The following is a 13,062-nucleotide window of genomic DNA, read 5'->3' as shown; positions in this document are numbered from 1 at the left end:
GTGATATATTTTGCCAATTTTCAGAGTGCAGTTCTATCTAATTTAATCTTGGGAAATCACTTTCACCAGAAAGTAATCACAAAGTATATAGAAAAGAGACATTTTTTAATGTTGTTACTACAATATTAATGCAGAGTTGTCTCTGCTAATATGTGTGTATTGCTCTTATACAAACTCTTGTGTTACAATGTTTAAAGGAATGTTTTTCACTTAAAGAATGGCGTTTTCTGCAAGCAGAATTACTCATAACCTAAAAGAAAAATTAGCTGCAGAAGGGAGATGGTTGTACAAGAAAATCATTGGTTCCAAGGAAAGTCCTCACCTGGATCAAACATTTAAAGATGAAGCAAAAGTCCATTATTCCACTATCACTCTGCAGCCATGGATTCAGGAAGTTCAGACAATCACACACAAAAGAAGATCAGACTTTGTTCCTAAAGACTGATCTTAGCATAATAAAATCATAAACAAGTAAGAGTTGTCAAGATAAAATTGTATCTGGTAAACCTGAGAATGAATGAGGTTTATCTATACAGGACTCCCAGGTTGTTCTTAACCAGATTAACTCCAGCTTTCGTCATAACTACGTGAAAAGGACTAGGTGAGCTGTTGATGAATAAAGCTGATCAGTCAGGTTGTTTTCCTGGCAAGTGAAGCAATGGGTATCCACTTCAAAAATCATGAACTATGGGGCCAAAGAAAGTCTCATCAAAGTAAATATACTACCAGAACAATCATAGCTCATGAAGAAACCTAAGATCAAATACAGCACCTGGATAGGCTGACAAAATCAACTCACTGCTGTGCTACTTTGGACCAGGAGCCATGTACTTGCCTGAAGGTCAGAGTTCTTGAGTATACCTGCTGCACAGTACTCACAGTGTTTGTAGTATCTCAGTATGTTAATAGTTGAAAACCTGGAACAGAAAGGCTTTAGCTTCTGCCACATTTCTTTCTAAGTAAAGCCGAGGGTATGTTCGTAAGTGCGACAAATGAAAACGTGATCACTTTTTGAAGTATTTCAAACAGGTAACTACTTGAAATTATTGAACTCGGGAGAAAGTAGTCCAACACATGACCATGAGCTTGGATGGTTCAGCCCTAAACTATATCAAACATGTTGACGAAATACAACTAGAAGACAGCCTTAGTTGAGTTGACTAATAATTCTTTACAGTGGAGAACTGAGCAATCAGTTTGACAAAGTTCGAGGCTCAAAAAATTGCCATCAAGAGTGATCTCCACTATTCAACAGTAAAGCATATCCTGCAATGGCTTCTGCAGATAAAGACGACATTTTGGTCGACAAGCTCATCAAAGAACTTCTAAGTGAGACAGTAAGGCACCACATAGATGTGAGGGTAATCCTCAATCTTACAGAGGCAATTTCTATAGTTCTAGGTATGAAATGGTACCTTTTATCCAGTTACAGCAGATGAAAAAAAAACCTGAAGTGACAACTGCTGTTACCACATCTCAGACGAACTATCCTACTAAGAAACCTCCACCACACTAACCTTAAGGTACGTCAAGAATTAATCAGTCATCTACCCATCCTGGCACTGAGATCCAAATGCACTGATTTCCAGTGAATGTACAGTTCTTCTGTAGTTTTTATGACACTGCCTATACTTTCTCTCAAATATGATCCTGGAACAAGTGAAGCATCTGCTTTGATTGTGGTATGTTGGGTCACAGGTGAGTGAACTGTCCATATTTTGCTGAACAGCTAAAACTGTTTTCCCAATCTTAAGTAAAGGAGGTTATTGGCTCTGACCAGTGATTCAATAGATGCTGAAGAACCAGCAACACTTATGCTTTGCTGAACAGCGGGGTGGTCAAGGCTATTGGTTTTGACTAACAGCTCAACAGATGCAGGAAAGTCAACAAACAGTAGATACAGCTCTAGCAATTACAGGATCCCAATTAGATCTGGCCACTGAGGTGGGAAGTGCAATATGTCTTGGTATATTATTCTTAAATTACTTGGGCGAAAGAAAGAGTTTCTAGTTAATAAAGGAGTAAAAAGGAGAATAAATTTCGTGGTGTATTAAGACATCCAAGCAAAAAAAAACACTCGGGCCAGTTAACAGAAACTTCATTCTGGTGAATGGAGAATAAATAAATTTGAATGTAAAAGTAGATATCTAAGAGAAGTCACCAACAAAACAATGTTATATATAACCAATATCAGTTCTAGAATCGCCATTATAGGCGTAATTGCAGAGCTTATCAATTAATGTCGCCTGTGCAACTAGTAAACTGATGTTCCATGAAAATATTGTGCAATGCCAACCAGATCAAGTCCAGAAACAGCAAAATGTATGGATGTATGTTGGAGGGGAAATGACAGTACTCTTATGTACAGAAGTTGGGTTCTTTGGCTTTCTATAGAACAAATCTTGTGCATTTGATACCATGTAACATCATAATACAGCCAAAATATGAAATGTGCTATTTAATATATATAGTATACATTTAGTATAAAAAGATATAGATGACACACATCCAAATAAATAACTGCTGAGCAGGCTTCACCAAAATACTAGAATTGTAGTCAACACTGAGACATAATATGTTAAAAGTTGGAATCATATGGCCCTCACAGAGTGCTTGGTAATTTTCAGTGCTGACTGTCAAAAAGAAGAAAGGTGCATCTAATTTAAATTGATACCCTGCATTGACACTTTCCCTTGATGTGAACAAATGTATGTATGGATGCATCGAAAGATTCTCATTTGTTTAATGTTTTAAACATCGCATCCAAATATTGACAATTCAAGTTGGATACAAGAGCATGCTTAAGATGATTTCAGAGCAGTAGATGGTTTGCATGAGTCTTCCATTATGCCATTTCGTCCACCTAATGTGTCTGCCACTTTCAAGAGATTAAGAAATATTACATAGGAGAAGTGGCAGTTTTATGTCAAAGATGTTTCAGTGTTTAACTGAACATTTGAGTTTGCTGCTGAAAAACTGAAAATTATATTACAGTAGATAAAAAATGCAGCCTTGAAATTAAAACAAAAAATGTGAACATATAAGTACAGAAGTGGAATTTGTTCGCCATATAGTGGGCAGGAATAAAATATCTACAAAAACTTACTACATGGCAGTGATGTTATATTAGCCTACACCTGTGACTAAGAAAGAAATATTCAGTTCTGTGTAATACTAGTAATGGTTTCTGGCTAACTTCTCTAAACTTGCCACGCCATTATTGAATCTTACAAAAGCTTTCAAATAAGCATTTGAATCCCCGAAGCATACTATAGTAGAAACCCTAGTGCTGAGGCTTCAAAACAACGAGTTATTGTTATATGATGCCAGTGACTGTGGAATTGGAACAGTGTTATTACAGTTGAAGGATGGAACAGAATGTATAGTCATGTAAATTAACAGTAATATGATCACAGTTCATGAAAGCAGATTCTGTAAGACAAATAAATTGAACTATTCGTAGTTGTAGTCTTCCTAAAACACCCAATACTGCTTGTGTGGTAGTTAGTTCACCATTTTACCATTGAGGTAAATCACACCAACACGACTGGGGACCTGAAAAATTCAGAACAGGTGATTACATGTTCGACAACTACGTTGCAGGAGTCTGTCCTTATCATAAATATTATCCGAGCCACAAGACACAACTTGTCTCATCACACAATGAGACTAGTGCCTGTTCATCTAATATTCAGATTGTGAAAGTTGGAACAATTTTTGTCATAGTGACGACAAGCTATAAAGATGAGGATTCTATTAATAGATAGATGGCACAGTTCACACTTCGAGTGATCCAAGAAAAGAAGTTTGAGAACTCAGATTTAGCATGGGTCTCTACCGTACAGAAAGACAGTCATTATATTAACACAAATTTATAGCATCACTTATAATAATAAACAAATGCATTGTTTTGTTCATTTAATCAAATGAATTTGATCATTAGACTTTCTTTACGTAGTTTCTGTTTCCGAAATGTCTTAAGATTTTAAATTGTTATCTACTTATACTACTTCGGTTTGCATACAGCAACGTTCACATTTAAGATCCACATCATTTTCAAGCATCAACAAATGTGGTGAGTATGTGAAATAATTAAGTTATGTAAAGAATTGCTATGTTAAAACTGGGTTTGGCTTTGGTACAGATCAGCAACAAGAAAGTGGCTTGACGAGACCATTATTGACGCACAGCTTAGAGCAGCTGTGAAGTCTAAAAGTGTATTGACATTGTGTATGTCAATCAGTTGTACGTCTACCTCAAATCTTTTGCACATTAGCCTGACAAGGAATCAGAAGAGGACTAAGCTGAGAGTAACTATTTAGCTGTTCATAATGAGTCACGTGAAAAAAATGCTGTATCTAGAGGCAAGAGACAACTCTGACGATGCCCTCAGATTGATATATCAAGCTCAAAGATCTCTTTGTTCATTCCAAAGTAAAATTCAACAATGAACACCGGAATAGAAAAATGCAAACAATAATTGTATATCTCAGAACGGCTGGTATGGATATTAACACTTTTACTGATAAGGAGAGAACAACGTTTCAACCTTCCTAGGTCATCTTCAGGTGAAGAAAGAGAGAGTGTTTGAATGTGACCGTTGACGGACACGTCTGAGGGACGAAAGTATAAACGGGTACCGGATTGTAGGGGGCGTTGTAGGTGGGTGTTAGGTTATTAATTAGTTAGGTTAGTTAGTTATCACCATTAGATTCCACCAAGGAACATAGGGCCGCAATCGCTTGCGGATTCTTCAACAGGTATTTAAGTTAGTAGGTTGTCAGCCCACTACACCAAGCCGTCCCTAATTTTGCAGTGTAAGACTAGAGGGAAGGCAGCTAGTCATCACCACCCACCGCCAACTCTTGGGCTACTCTTTTACCAACGAATAGTGGGATTGATCGTCACATTATAACGCCCCCACGGCTGGGAGGGCGAGCATGTTTGGCGCGACGCGGGCGCGAACCCGCGACCCTCGGATTACGAATCGCACGCCTTACGCGCTTGGCCATGCCAGGCCAGGTTATTAATTAGTGTAGGTATAAAGGTGTTCCTCGAAATTGGTTTAATTTTGCTTTTAGTTGCTTTGTAACTAGGGCTTCTTCGATATTGCATTTTTTTAAATTGTTTTCCGACTTAATATCTGATGTTTTCTATGGTAATGTTGTGTTTATTTGATTTGCAGTGTTCAAAAACGTGTGAAGACGGTTTTTCTTTGAATCTAGTTTCTATTTTTCTGCTTGTTTCTCCAATATAGAAGCCGTGGCAGTTGTTGCATTGTATTTTATAAATTATATTGGTGGTGTGTTTTTCAGTGTAATTTTTACATAGTATGGACTTTAGTTTTGTATTTGGTTTTTGAATAAATTTGGTGTTTACTGGAATGTTGTGTTTTGTTATAAGTTTTTTTCCAAATGTTGGTTATTTTTTCGCTGATATCGGGAACATACGGTATGCAGCAGCATAAAGTTTTGTAAGATTGTTGTATTTTGGGATTTATTGTTGTTTGTTGTTGGTCTAGGTGTGTGCGTATAATTTTTCCATGGTTTTTTGAGGAAATTTATGTTAATGACGTGTTGTTTTATTTTGTTGATTTAACGGGTGAACATAGTTTTGTAGCTGTGTTTATTTGAGTTTTTTAATATGTTGAGTTTTTGTTTTGTTTCATGTGCTGAGTTCCAGGGAATGTACAATCCAGTATGGGTGATTTTTCTGTAGATTTCTGTTTTGAATTGTGTATCACTTCTAGTGATTTTGAGGTTAAAAATGCTATTTGGTTAGTTTTTTAACTGTTCAGAGGTGAACCTAATGTTGGGGTGTATCGAGTTAACGTGGTTGAACACACCAAGTGTGTTTTCTGTAGATGTGAATCCAGCAGTTGTATCATCAACATATCAGTACCAGCATAGTGGTGGGTGTAAAGCTCAACTGATCACTTGTGATTCAATCTGTGTCATAAAAATGACACGGGATTCCCCATAGTTAGGCCATTTATTTGTAGGTAGTTTTGGTTATTGAACATAAAGTTAGTTTTGGTGGTAGTGAATTCTATAAGGGTTGCTAACTGGTTGTTGGGAATGTGTACCAATGGGTTTGGGTCTTGGATATAAAATTCTAAAGCTATCTTTCAGGATTCAGTTGTTGGGATCTCTGTGAAGAGGGAGATTACATCAAAACTGGCCATTAAGGCTTTATGGTTTAGTTGGTCAAGAATAGATTTGAAGTTAAAATTGTCTTTGAAAAAGGAGCCAGTTGATGTTACATATTTATAAAATTCCCACACTATATATTTACCAAGGATGTAGTTGAATGATCCGTAGGTCGACATTATGGGTGTCAGTGGATAATCGAGTTTGTGAGGTTCGGGGGGTGCCGTATAGTTGTGGTATAGTCGTAGGTAAGAATAAATGTTTTCTGAGATTGTGTTGGTCTTATCATTTGTAGCAGTATTTTGTTCATGTGTTTTTGTTGGATTTGTATTTAGTAGTTAAAATTTGTTTGTATCTGACAAGATATTGTTCATTTTTTGAAAGTATTCATTTGTGTTTATTATAACTATGGGATTGCCTTTATCTGCTTTTAGAATTTTGTTGTTGTTGTCTTGTTTTAAGTTGTTTATGGAATGAATATCTTTTTGTGTGAGGTTGTTTTTAGACATATTTTCAGTGAAATTATGTTGATAGTTTTGTGTGAATTTTTTTTGAAAAAGTTGCTTAAGATACTGTTTTGAGGTGTTTCATGGAAATAGATGTTTTCAGTTCTACCTGAAAAGATAGGTTGTTGGTTGTCGGTGGAATTATTGTCAAAGTTTTCTTCTTTCTGGTGGTTGTTTTTCGTTGTTTTGTTGGTGTTTTCAGTTTGTGTAGAGTGGATACCAGTCTTCTAACTAAGTCTTCAAGGCAGGCTTTCATTTCGATGGATGGAATATTTCTAGATGTTACTGCGAAATTGAGTCCTTTGTTGAGTAGATGTATTTTTCATTGCTTAATTTTCGGTCGGATCTGTTAATTACGAGGTTTGTTGGTGGTTCGTCGTGTTGACGTCTTTTTTGTTGTTGATACCTTAGTTTATCTAGTTTCTTGTTGTGGCGGACCTTCTTTTCCTTGTCATTCGTACTACTGAGTTGATTGATGTTGCGTTGCATGAGTCCATAAATGTCTGGTTAAATGCAGCAGGCCAGTTAATAGTCTAAATTAATTTTTTTGTTTCTGTAGGTCATTTAGTTCTTTATATTTCGAGCTTTTCTTTTCTTCACTGTTGGATGAAATAAATGTCATTTCTTCTGTTGATGATTTTTTTTTATTTAAATTAGCTTCGTTAGGATTGCACGAGCGTGTACGATTAACAATGGTGTAACTAAAACCAAATTCAAACCAATATAAAGTAACACCTTTATACCTATACTAATTAATAACCTAACATCCAGCTGCAGCGTTCCTTACATTCCAGTACCCGTTTTTACTCTCGTCCCTAGCCTGGCATGGCCTAGCGAGTGAGGCGTGAGACTCGTAATCCGAGGGTCGCGGGGCGCGCCCGCGTCGCGCCAAACATGCTCGCCCTCCCAGCCGCGGGGCGTTATAATGTTATGGTCAATCCCACTATTCGTTGGTAAAAGAGTAGCCCAAGAGTTGGCGGTGGGTGGTGATGACTAGAGGGAAGGCAGCTACTCGCACAAAGCTACTCGAGGGCTATCTGTGCGAAATTCAAAAAAAACAACAACAAAAAACTCTCGTCCCTAGGACATGTGTCCGTCAACGGTCACATTCAAACACTCTCTTTTTCTTAACTTGAAGGTGACCTAGAAAGGTTGAAACGTTCTTCTCTCTTTATCAGTAAAAGTGTTAAAATCTATACCGGCCGTTTTGAGATTTTTTTTTTTCAAGTGAGTTTCTCGTCATCAAGAAACAATAACTGTTTTACATGTAACTATTCTGACAGTATTACCACGTTATAGTGATCAAGATCTCTTTGTCAACACAAAAATAAGTTACTTGCATTTTTGAATGTTTAATTCACTTCGTGATGTTTTTATGTATTGCTTAATAAATTCTGGGAACACCTAAAAGAACTAAAAAATGGAAATACTGACCTTTGGGATTGTTCAGTTTTATAGTGTTTATTTAATCTTTGCTTTACTTAAGTTCTTGTTTAATTTAGGGCCATTTTGACCAAGCATTTCTTTTTGTTTTACTCTAATTTACAAGGGGTAAGAACACACATTTGCAAGAGACTTATTTTTTGTTTTGTTTGTTTGCTTTTTTAATCTTCTCTCAAAGCCACATGTGGACTATCTGCGTTAGCCGTCCCTAATTCAACAGTGTAAGACTGGAGTGAAGGCAGTTATTCATCACCACCCACCACCAACTCTTAGGCTACTCTTTTACCAACGAATATGTGTATAACGCCACCACGACTGAAAGGGCGAACGTATTTGCTGTGGTGAGACTAAGTTTGTGAGTCAAGCGTCGTAACCAAAGTGAAAACTAAAATATATATGTAGAAACGGCTCTTTTGAGTTGAGCAAATTTTTTACGTTGAGGAGCGAACAACGTTTCCACCTTCTTCGGTCATCGTCAGGAAACGTTGTTCGCTTCTCTACGTAAAAAAATTTTCTCAACCCAAACGAGCCGTTTTTACAAATATATTTTTCTTTACAAGTGGGTTTTCTCGACATCACTGATTATTATTTCAAAGTGAAAAATAGGCCTATAATTGTGCTCCATTCTTCTTGCCACCCGCTAGTACAGCGGTAAGTCTACGGATTTACAACACTAAAATCAGGGGCTCGATTCCCTCGGTGGGCTCAGCAGTTTGCCCGATAAGGCTTTGTTGTAACCCACATACACCCATTCTTCTGTCTTTCTCCTTTTCTCTTTCCAAAACTTCAACTATAATTGAAAAAAGCAAGTATTCATACTTGCATATTTTTATATACTTACCTAGAGCTGTTTCAGCAGGTATAGTAACAAACAAGTGTTGCTGTGTTACCGGCAAAAAACAACCACTAACCTTTTCGTTTAAAAAATATACCTTTGAATAGAGGATTAGCTTAGTCTACGGTATTCTTTAACATTAATTATAATATAAATGTTGTACTGCTTGTGAAGGTCATTAATGTAACATTCATGAAGTGTTGGTTAGGTAGACACTGCTAATGAACTAGTAACCCAGGGAACACAGTAGCTACTTGTACCCAAATGTGGATATTGCCCAGTGATAAAAAGACATTTCATCGTGATATTTTGTACTTTGGACGCTTGTTGGAAACATGACTATAACAAAAGGAAATTTCCCCAGTTGGAAACGAAATAATCGTGGGTGTATTTTTTTTTAAAATACCAAAAAACAAAGGTAGACGAGCCACAAAACCTCTATGAAATATTACAGCATAAAGCACTCTTTCAGGTGCAACAGACTAACTTTTATTTATAGATAAACCTTACAATCTACAAACATCAAACTTCGTTTCAGAAAGAAACGTTTATGAGAATCAACATGTAAATTAATGCATAAAGATTTATCTATATATGTATATATTTCTTATTAGTTTTCAATTTGAACGATACCCAAGAACTACTGTATATGATAGAAGAAAAACCATGTGCTGATACCAACGTTCCGGGCCTAGAGAAACTCATAGGAAGAGGTTATCACATCACCGTGACCTTTGTCGAGGACTGAAAAGTATTTTAGTATTTAAATTTGTAAGTGATGAGAACATGATAATTCAAACAGACAACGGACCAGAAGTAGGGCATCATGATGTCCTACTGTTTGACGTTTCACTTCTATAAGTGCTGGGGATTAACAATTGAAATAGTGTGCTACATTATGAACATGCCTTGTTTGAGCTTCAACACTTTTCAGAAGTGTGAAGAAAACGTTAGCGAGATAAATATTTAGTGTGTAAAAGTGTGCATGTGTTTCATTGGAATTTAATAAAGTTTTTAAACATATATGTGTGTGTGTGTGTGTGTGTGTGTCAAATTATAGAAATTATATTTCAATATTTATAGCTAAACATTATAATTTCCATTCTGATTTGATGAAGTTGGTTGCACAGTATGAGCTTTTGTTTTTGCTCTTGTGAATAACATCGAATATTTTAATATGCATTCTGGCTTTCAAACTGGTATTTTCTGATGTTGTAATTTTAGTTATAAACATATAAAAAAAAATTATTTAATTTTTATGTGTTTTAGGAATGGGAAGCATTGCTCCAAAAGCAACTTATTACAGCCGGTTGTGGAGAAAGACATCTTGCTATAGAAGCTGGTGATATGGGATATAAACAGGATTCCCTATGTTACTATAATTATTAATGGACGATGGAGTAAGGGAAGCTGTGGGCACAGATACACAGTCAACTCAGGAGTAATGGTTGTTATCGGTCAAAATACAAAAACTTTTCTTCTTAGGTATAATAATTAATAAATTTTGTTGTGTATGTATCGCAGCAGTAAGGAAAGATCAAACATACTTGTTACGGAAATCGGAACGAGTCTTCAGAGAAGGAATATTTAGCAACCTCCAAAGATGCAGTTATAGGGTCTGATGGCATGATTGAAGCCAAATGCCTGCTAAAAGCTAAGGGAATTACTCATTTACCAAATGCATTACCAGTTAAAGATTTCTGTTTTACTTTACTTAATAGTACTCTGAAATTGAAAGATACACATACATATTATTACCAAATACAGGGTCAGCTTCATATAACTGGTAAAAGATTTTATTTCATTATTTGAACACCTCTCGACATAAGTATCAAATGAATCCCTCGAGATGACAATTTGTGGAATGAAAACATGTTCCCTAAACTGGATCGATTTTATTTTCACGCACTATTTCCAGAAATAATACATCCAATAATTACAATAAGATAGTTTTACGAGAACCAAACTATGTTCTTGAGGTCAAAAGAAAAGTAAAGTAAAGAAATAAAATAAAATATAGACAATCTTCTAGGTTTCTTTGAACCTACGTTTCGATGTATATGTCCTGTTTTGTTTGAGATGTAAAGGCATCACCGGTCTTGTGATTTTTGTTTGTTATTGTGCGTGTTTTCAAGCAAATTATATTTCTGTGTACATATATTATTAATCAATCTTTACGTTACGAATGTTCTTTTGTTGTTTTAAAATAGTTATTTTTAGTGTAAATAAAAGTTTAAAAAATATTTGCCTTTGTACTTTATAGAAGTTGACAATATCACATCACAAAACACGTGGCTATGCTGTTTATTCCGATATTTTTCACAAAACTGCAGTAGTTCAACCTCACAAACAATTTGCATTTATGTTAGTTTTCATAACGAAATATTAAAAAATGCATTAAGGAAATAGTTTATAAATACTTTCAATACTCCGCAGTTATTTCGTTCTATTATTACAAATAACATTTCTAATCACAAAAAATTGCAACTTTCTAACTTGTCTAATTTGTGAGGTCAGCTGGGCTTCTCCTAGAAATTTGCTTATTTACAACATAAATATTCATGATAACATGTGTGTGTTATTGTGTTTCTTCCAGTATTGTGTTCCATGTCTCCTGAGGCCAGGCCTGGCATGGCCTAGCGCGTTAAGGCGTGCGCTTCGTAATCTGAGGGTCGCGGGTTCGCGCCCGAGTCGTGCCAAACATCCTCGCCCTCACAGCCGTGAGTGACGGTCAATCCCACTATTCGTTGGTAAAAGAGTAGCCCAAGAGTTGGCGGTGGGTGGTGATGACTATCTGCCTTCCCTCTAGTCTTACACTGCTAAATTAGGGACGGGTAGCACAGATAGCCCTCGAGTAGCTTTGTGCGAAATTCCAAAAACAACAAAAACGTCTCCTGAGGCGTTCATTTGGCTGTTAGGGTAGAGATACACGAGTGGAAAGTGGGTGATGATGACTATCTGCCTTCCCTCTAGTCTTACACTGCTAAAAACCCTCGAGTAACTTAACGCGAAATTCAAAATACAAAACAAACAAGCCTCAGGCAGGTTGTTTGGCCTGATTCAGTATAGAAGGGGACAATTCTTAGGGGTGATAGCTTTTCTATAAAATAAAAATGACATCACCAATCTGTGTTCTCACTATGGAGATATTTTTACATAGGTAAATATATATGCAATATAAAAAATTGTAATTTTCATTGCACGAGAACACTAAATTTATAAAGTAACATGGATAAATAGAGCTAAGAAGGAACTGTAAACGTTGGTTTCGTTTTCTACATGATAACAAACTCTGTTGATAATTGCTTACCAGGCAATATCTTTCATGCACAATGAATCCTACGCTTTTTTCACTTGAAGCGTTTTGAATTTATATTATGAGGTCTATTTCGAAATACAAGTTCATTATATTCAGTAACTGGACAGTATTTTCTGTGCAAGTGAAGTTGTGTGAGCTCACGTATCGCTGAACTGAACATCAGAAAATAATTCGAGTTTTTTGTTTTACGTCATTTATTTTTACTACACTCAGCTAAGAGAATTTGTAATAAGAATTTAGTTTTAAGATACATTTAATTTGCATATGAAGTATATCTATCGTAAAGAACAATACACACTACGGAATCTATAAAACCCAGACTTATACTTCAGATAATACAGATCATAATGTAACGAAACTAGGAATACAAAATATTGCTGGACAGTTCTCTGTATATCGTTAACGAGCTCGAGGATCAGCAATCTGTCTGTGCTATTTATTAGCGACAATCTATTTCTCTCGTTACTAGTTTTGTGTGTTCTGTGGGTGTTATGATTGGTTAATATGCATTCAGGCCCGGCATTGTCAGATGGTTAAGGCACTCGACTCGTAATCCGAGGGTCGCGGGTTCGAATCCCCGTTATACCAAACATACTCGCCCTTTCAGCCGTGGAAGTGTTATAATGTAACGGTCAAATTCGTTGGTAAAAAGAGAAGCCCAAGAGTTGGCGGTGGGTGATAATGACTAGCTACCCTCCCTCTAGTCTTACGCTGCTAATTTAGGGACGGCTAGCGCAGATAGCCCTCGAGTAGCTTTTCGCGAAATTCAAAACAAACAATAATATACATTCTAAAATATCAGCTTGACTT

General features: G+C 36.3%; 1 protein-coding gene across 1 annotated transcript in view; it reads left to right on the top strand.

Annotated features, from left to right (window-relative positions):
• Positions 1 to 10,539, top strand: part of LOC143237465 (uncharacterized) — a 40,086-nt gene extending 29,547 nt beyond the window's left edge. The window contains exon 7 of the transcript XR_013020080.1: positions 10,203 to 10,539. The gene's annotated coding sequence lies outside the window, so the exon portion shown is untranslated. The remainder of the gene's footprint in view (positions 1 to 10,202) is intronic.
• Positions 10,540 to 13,062: the final 2,523 nt, after the last annotated feature.

The sequence above is a fragment of the Tachypleus tridentatus genome, chromosome 13 (genome assembly GCF_004210375.1).
Source record: "Tachypleus tridentatus isolate NWPU-2018 chromosome 13, ASM421037v1, whole genome shotgun sequence".
Taxonomy (NCBI): Eukaryota; Metazoa; Arthropoda; class Merostomata; order Xiphosura; family Limulidae; genus Tachypleus; species Tachypleus tridentatus.
This window is presented reverse-complemented; position numbering and strand designations above follow the sequence as displayed.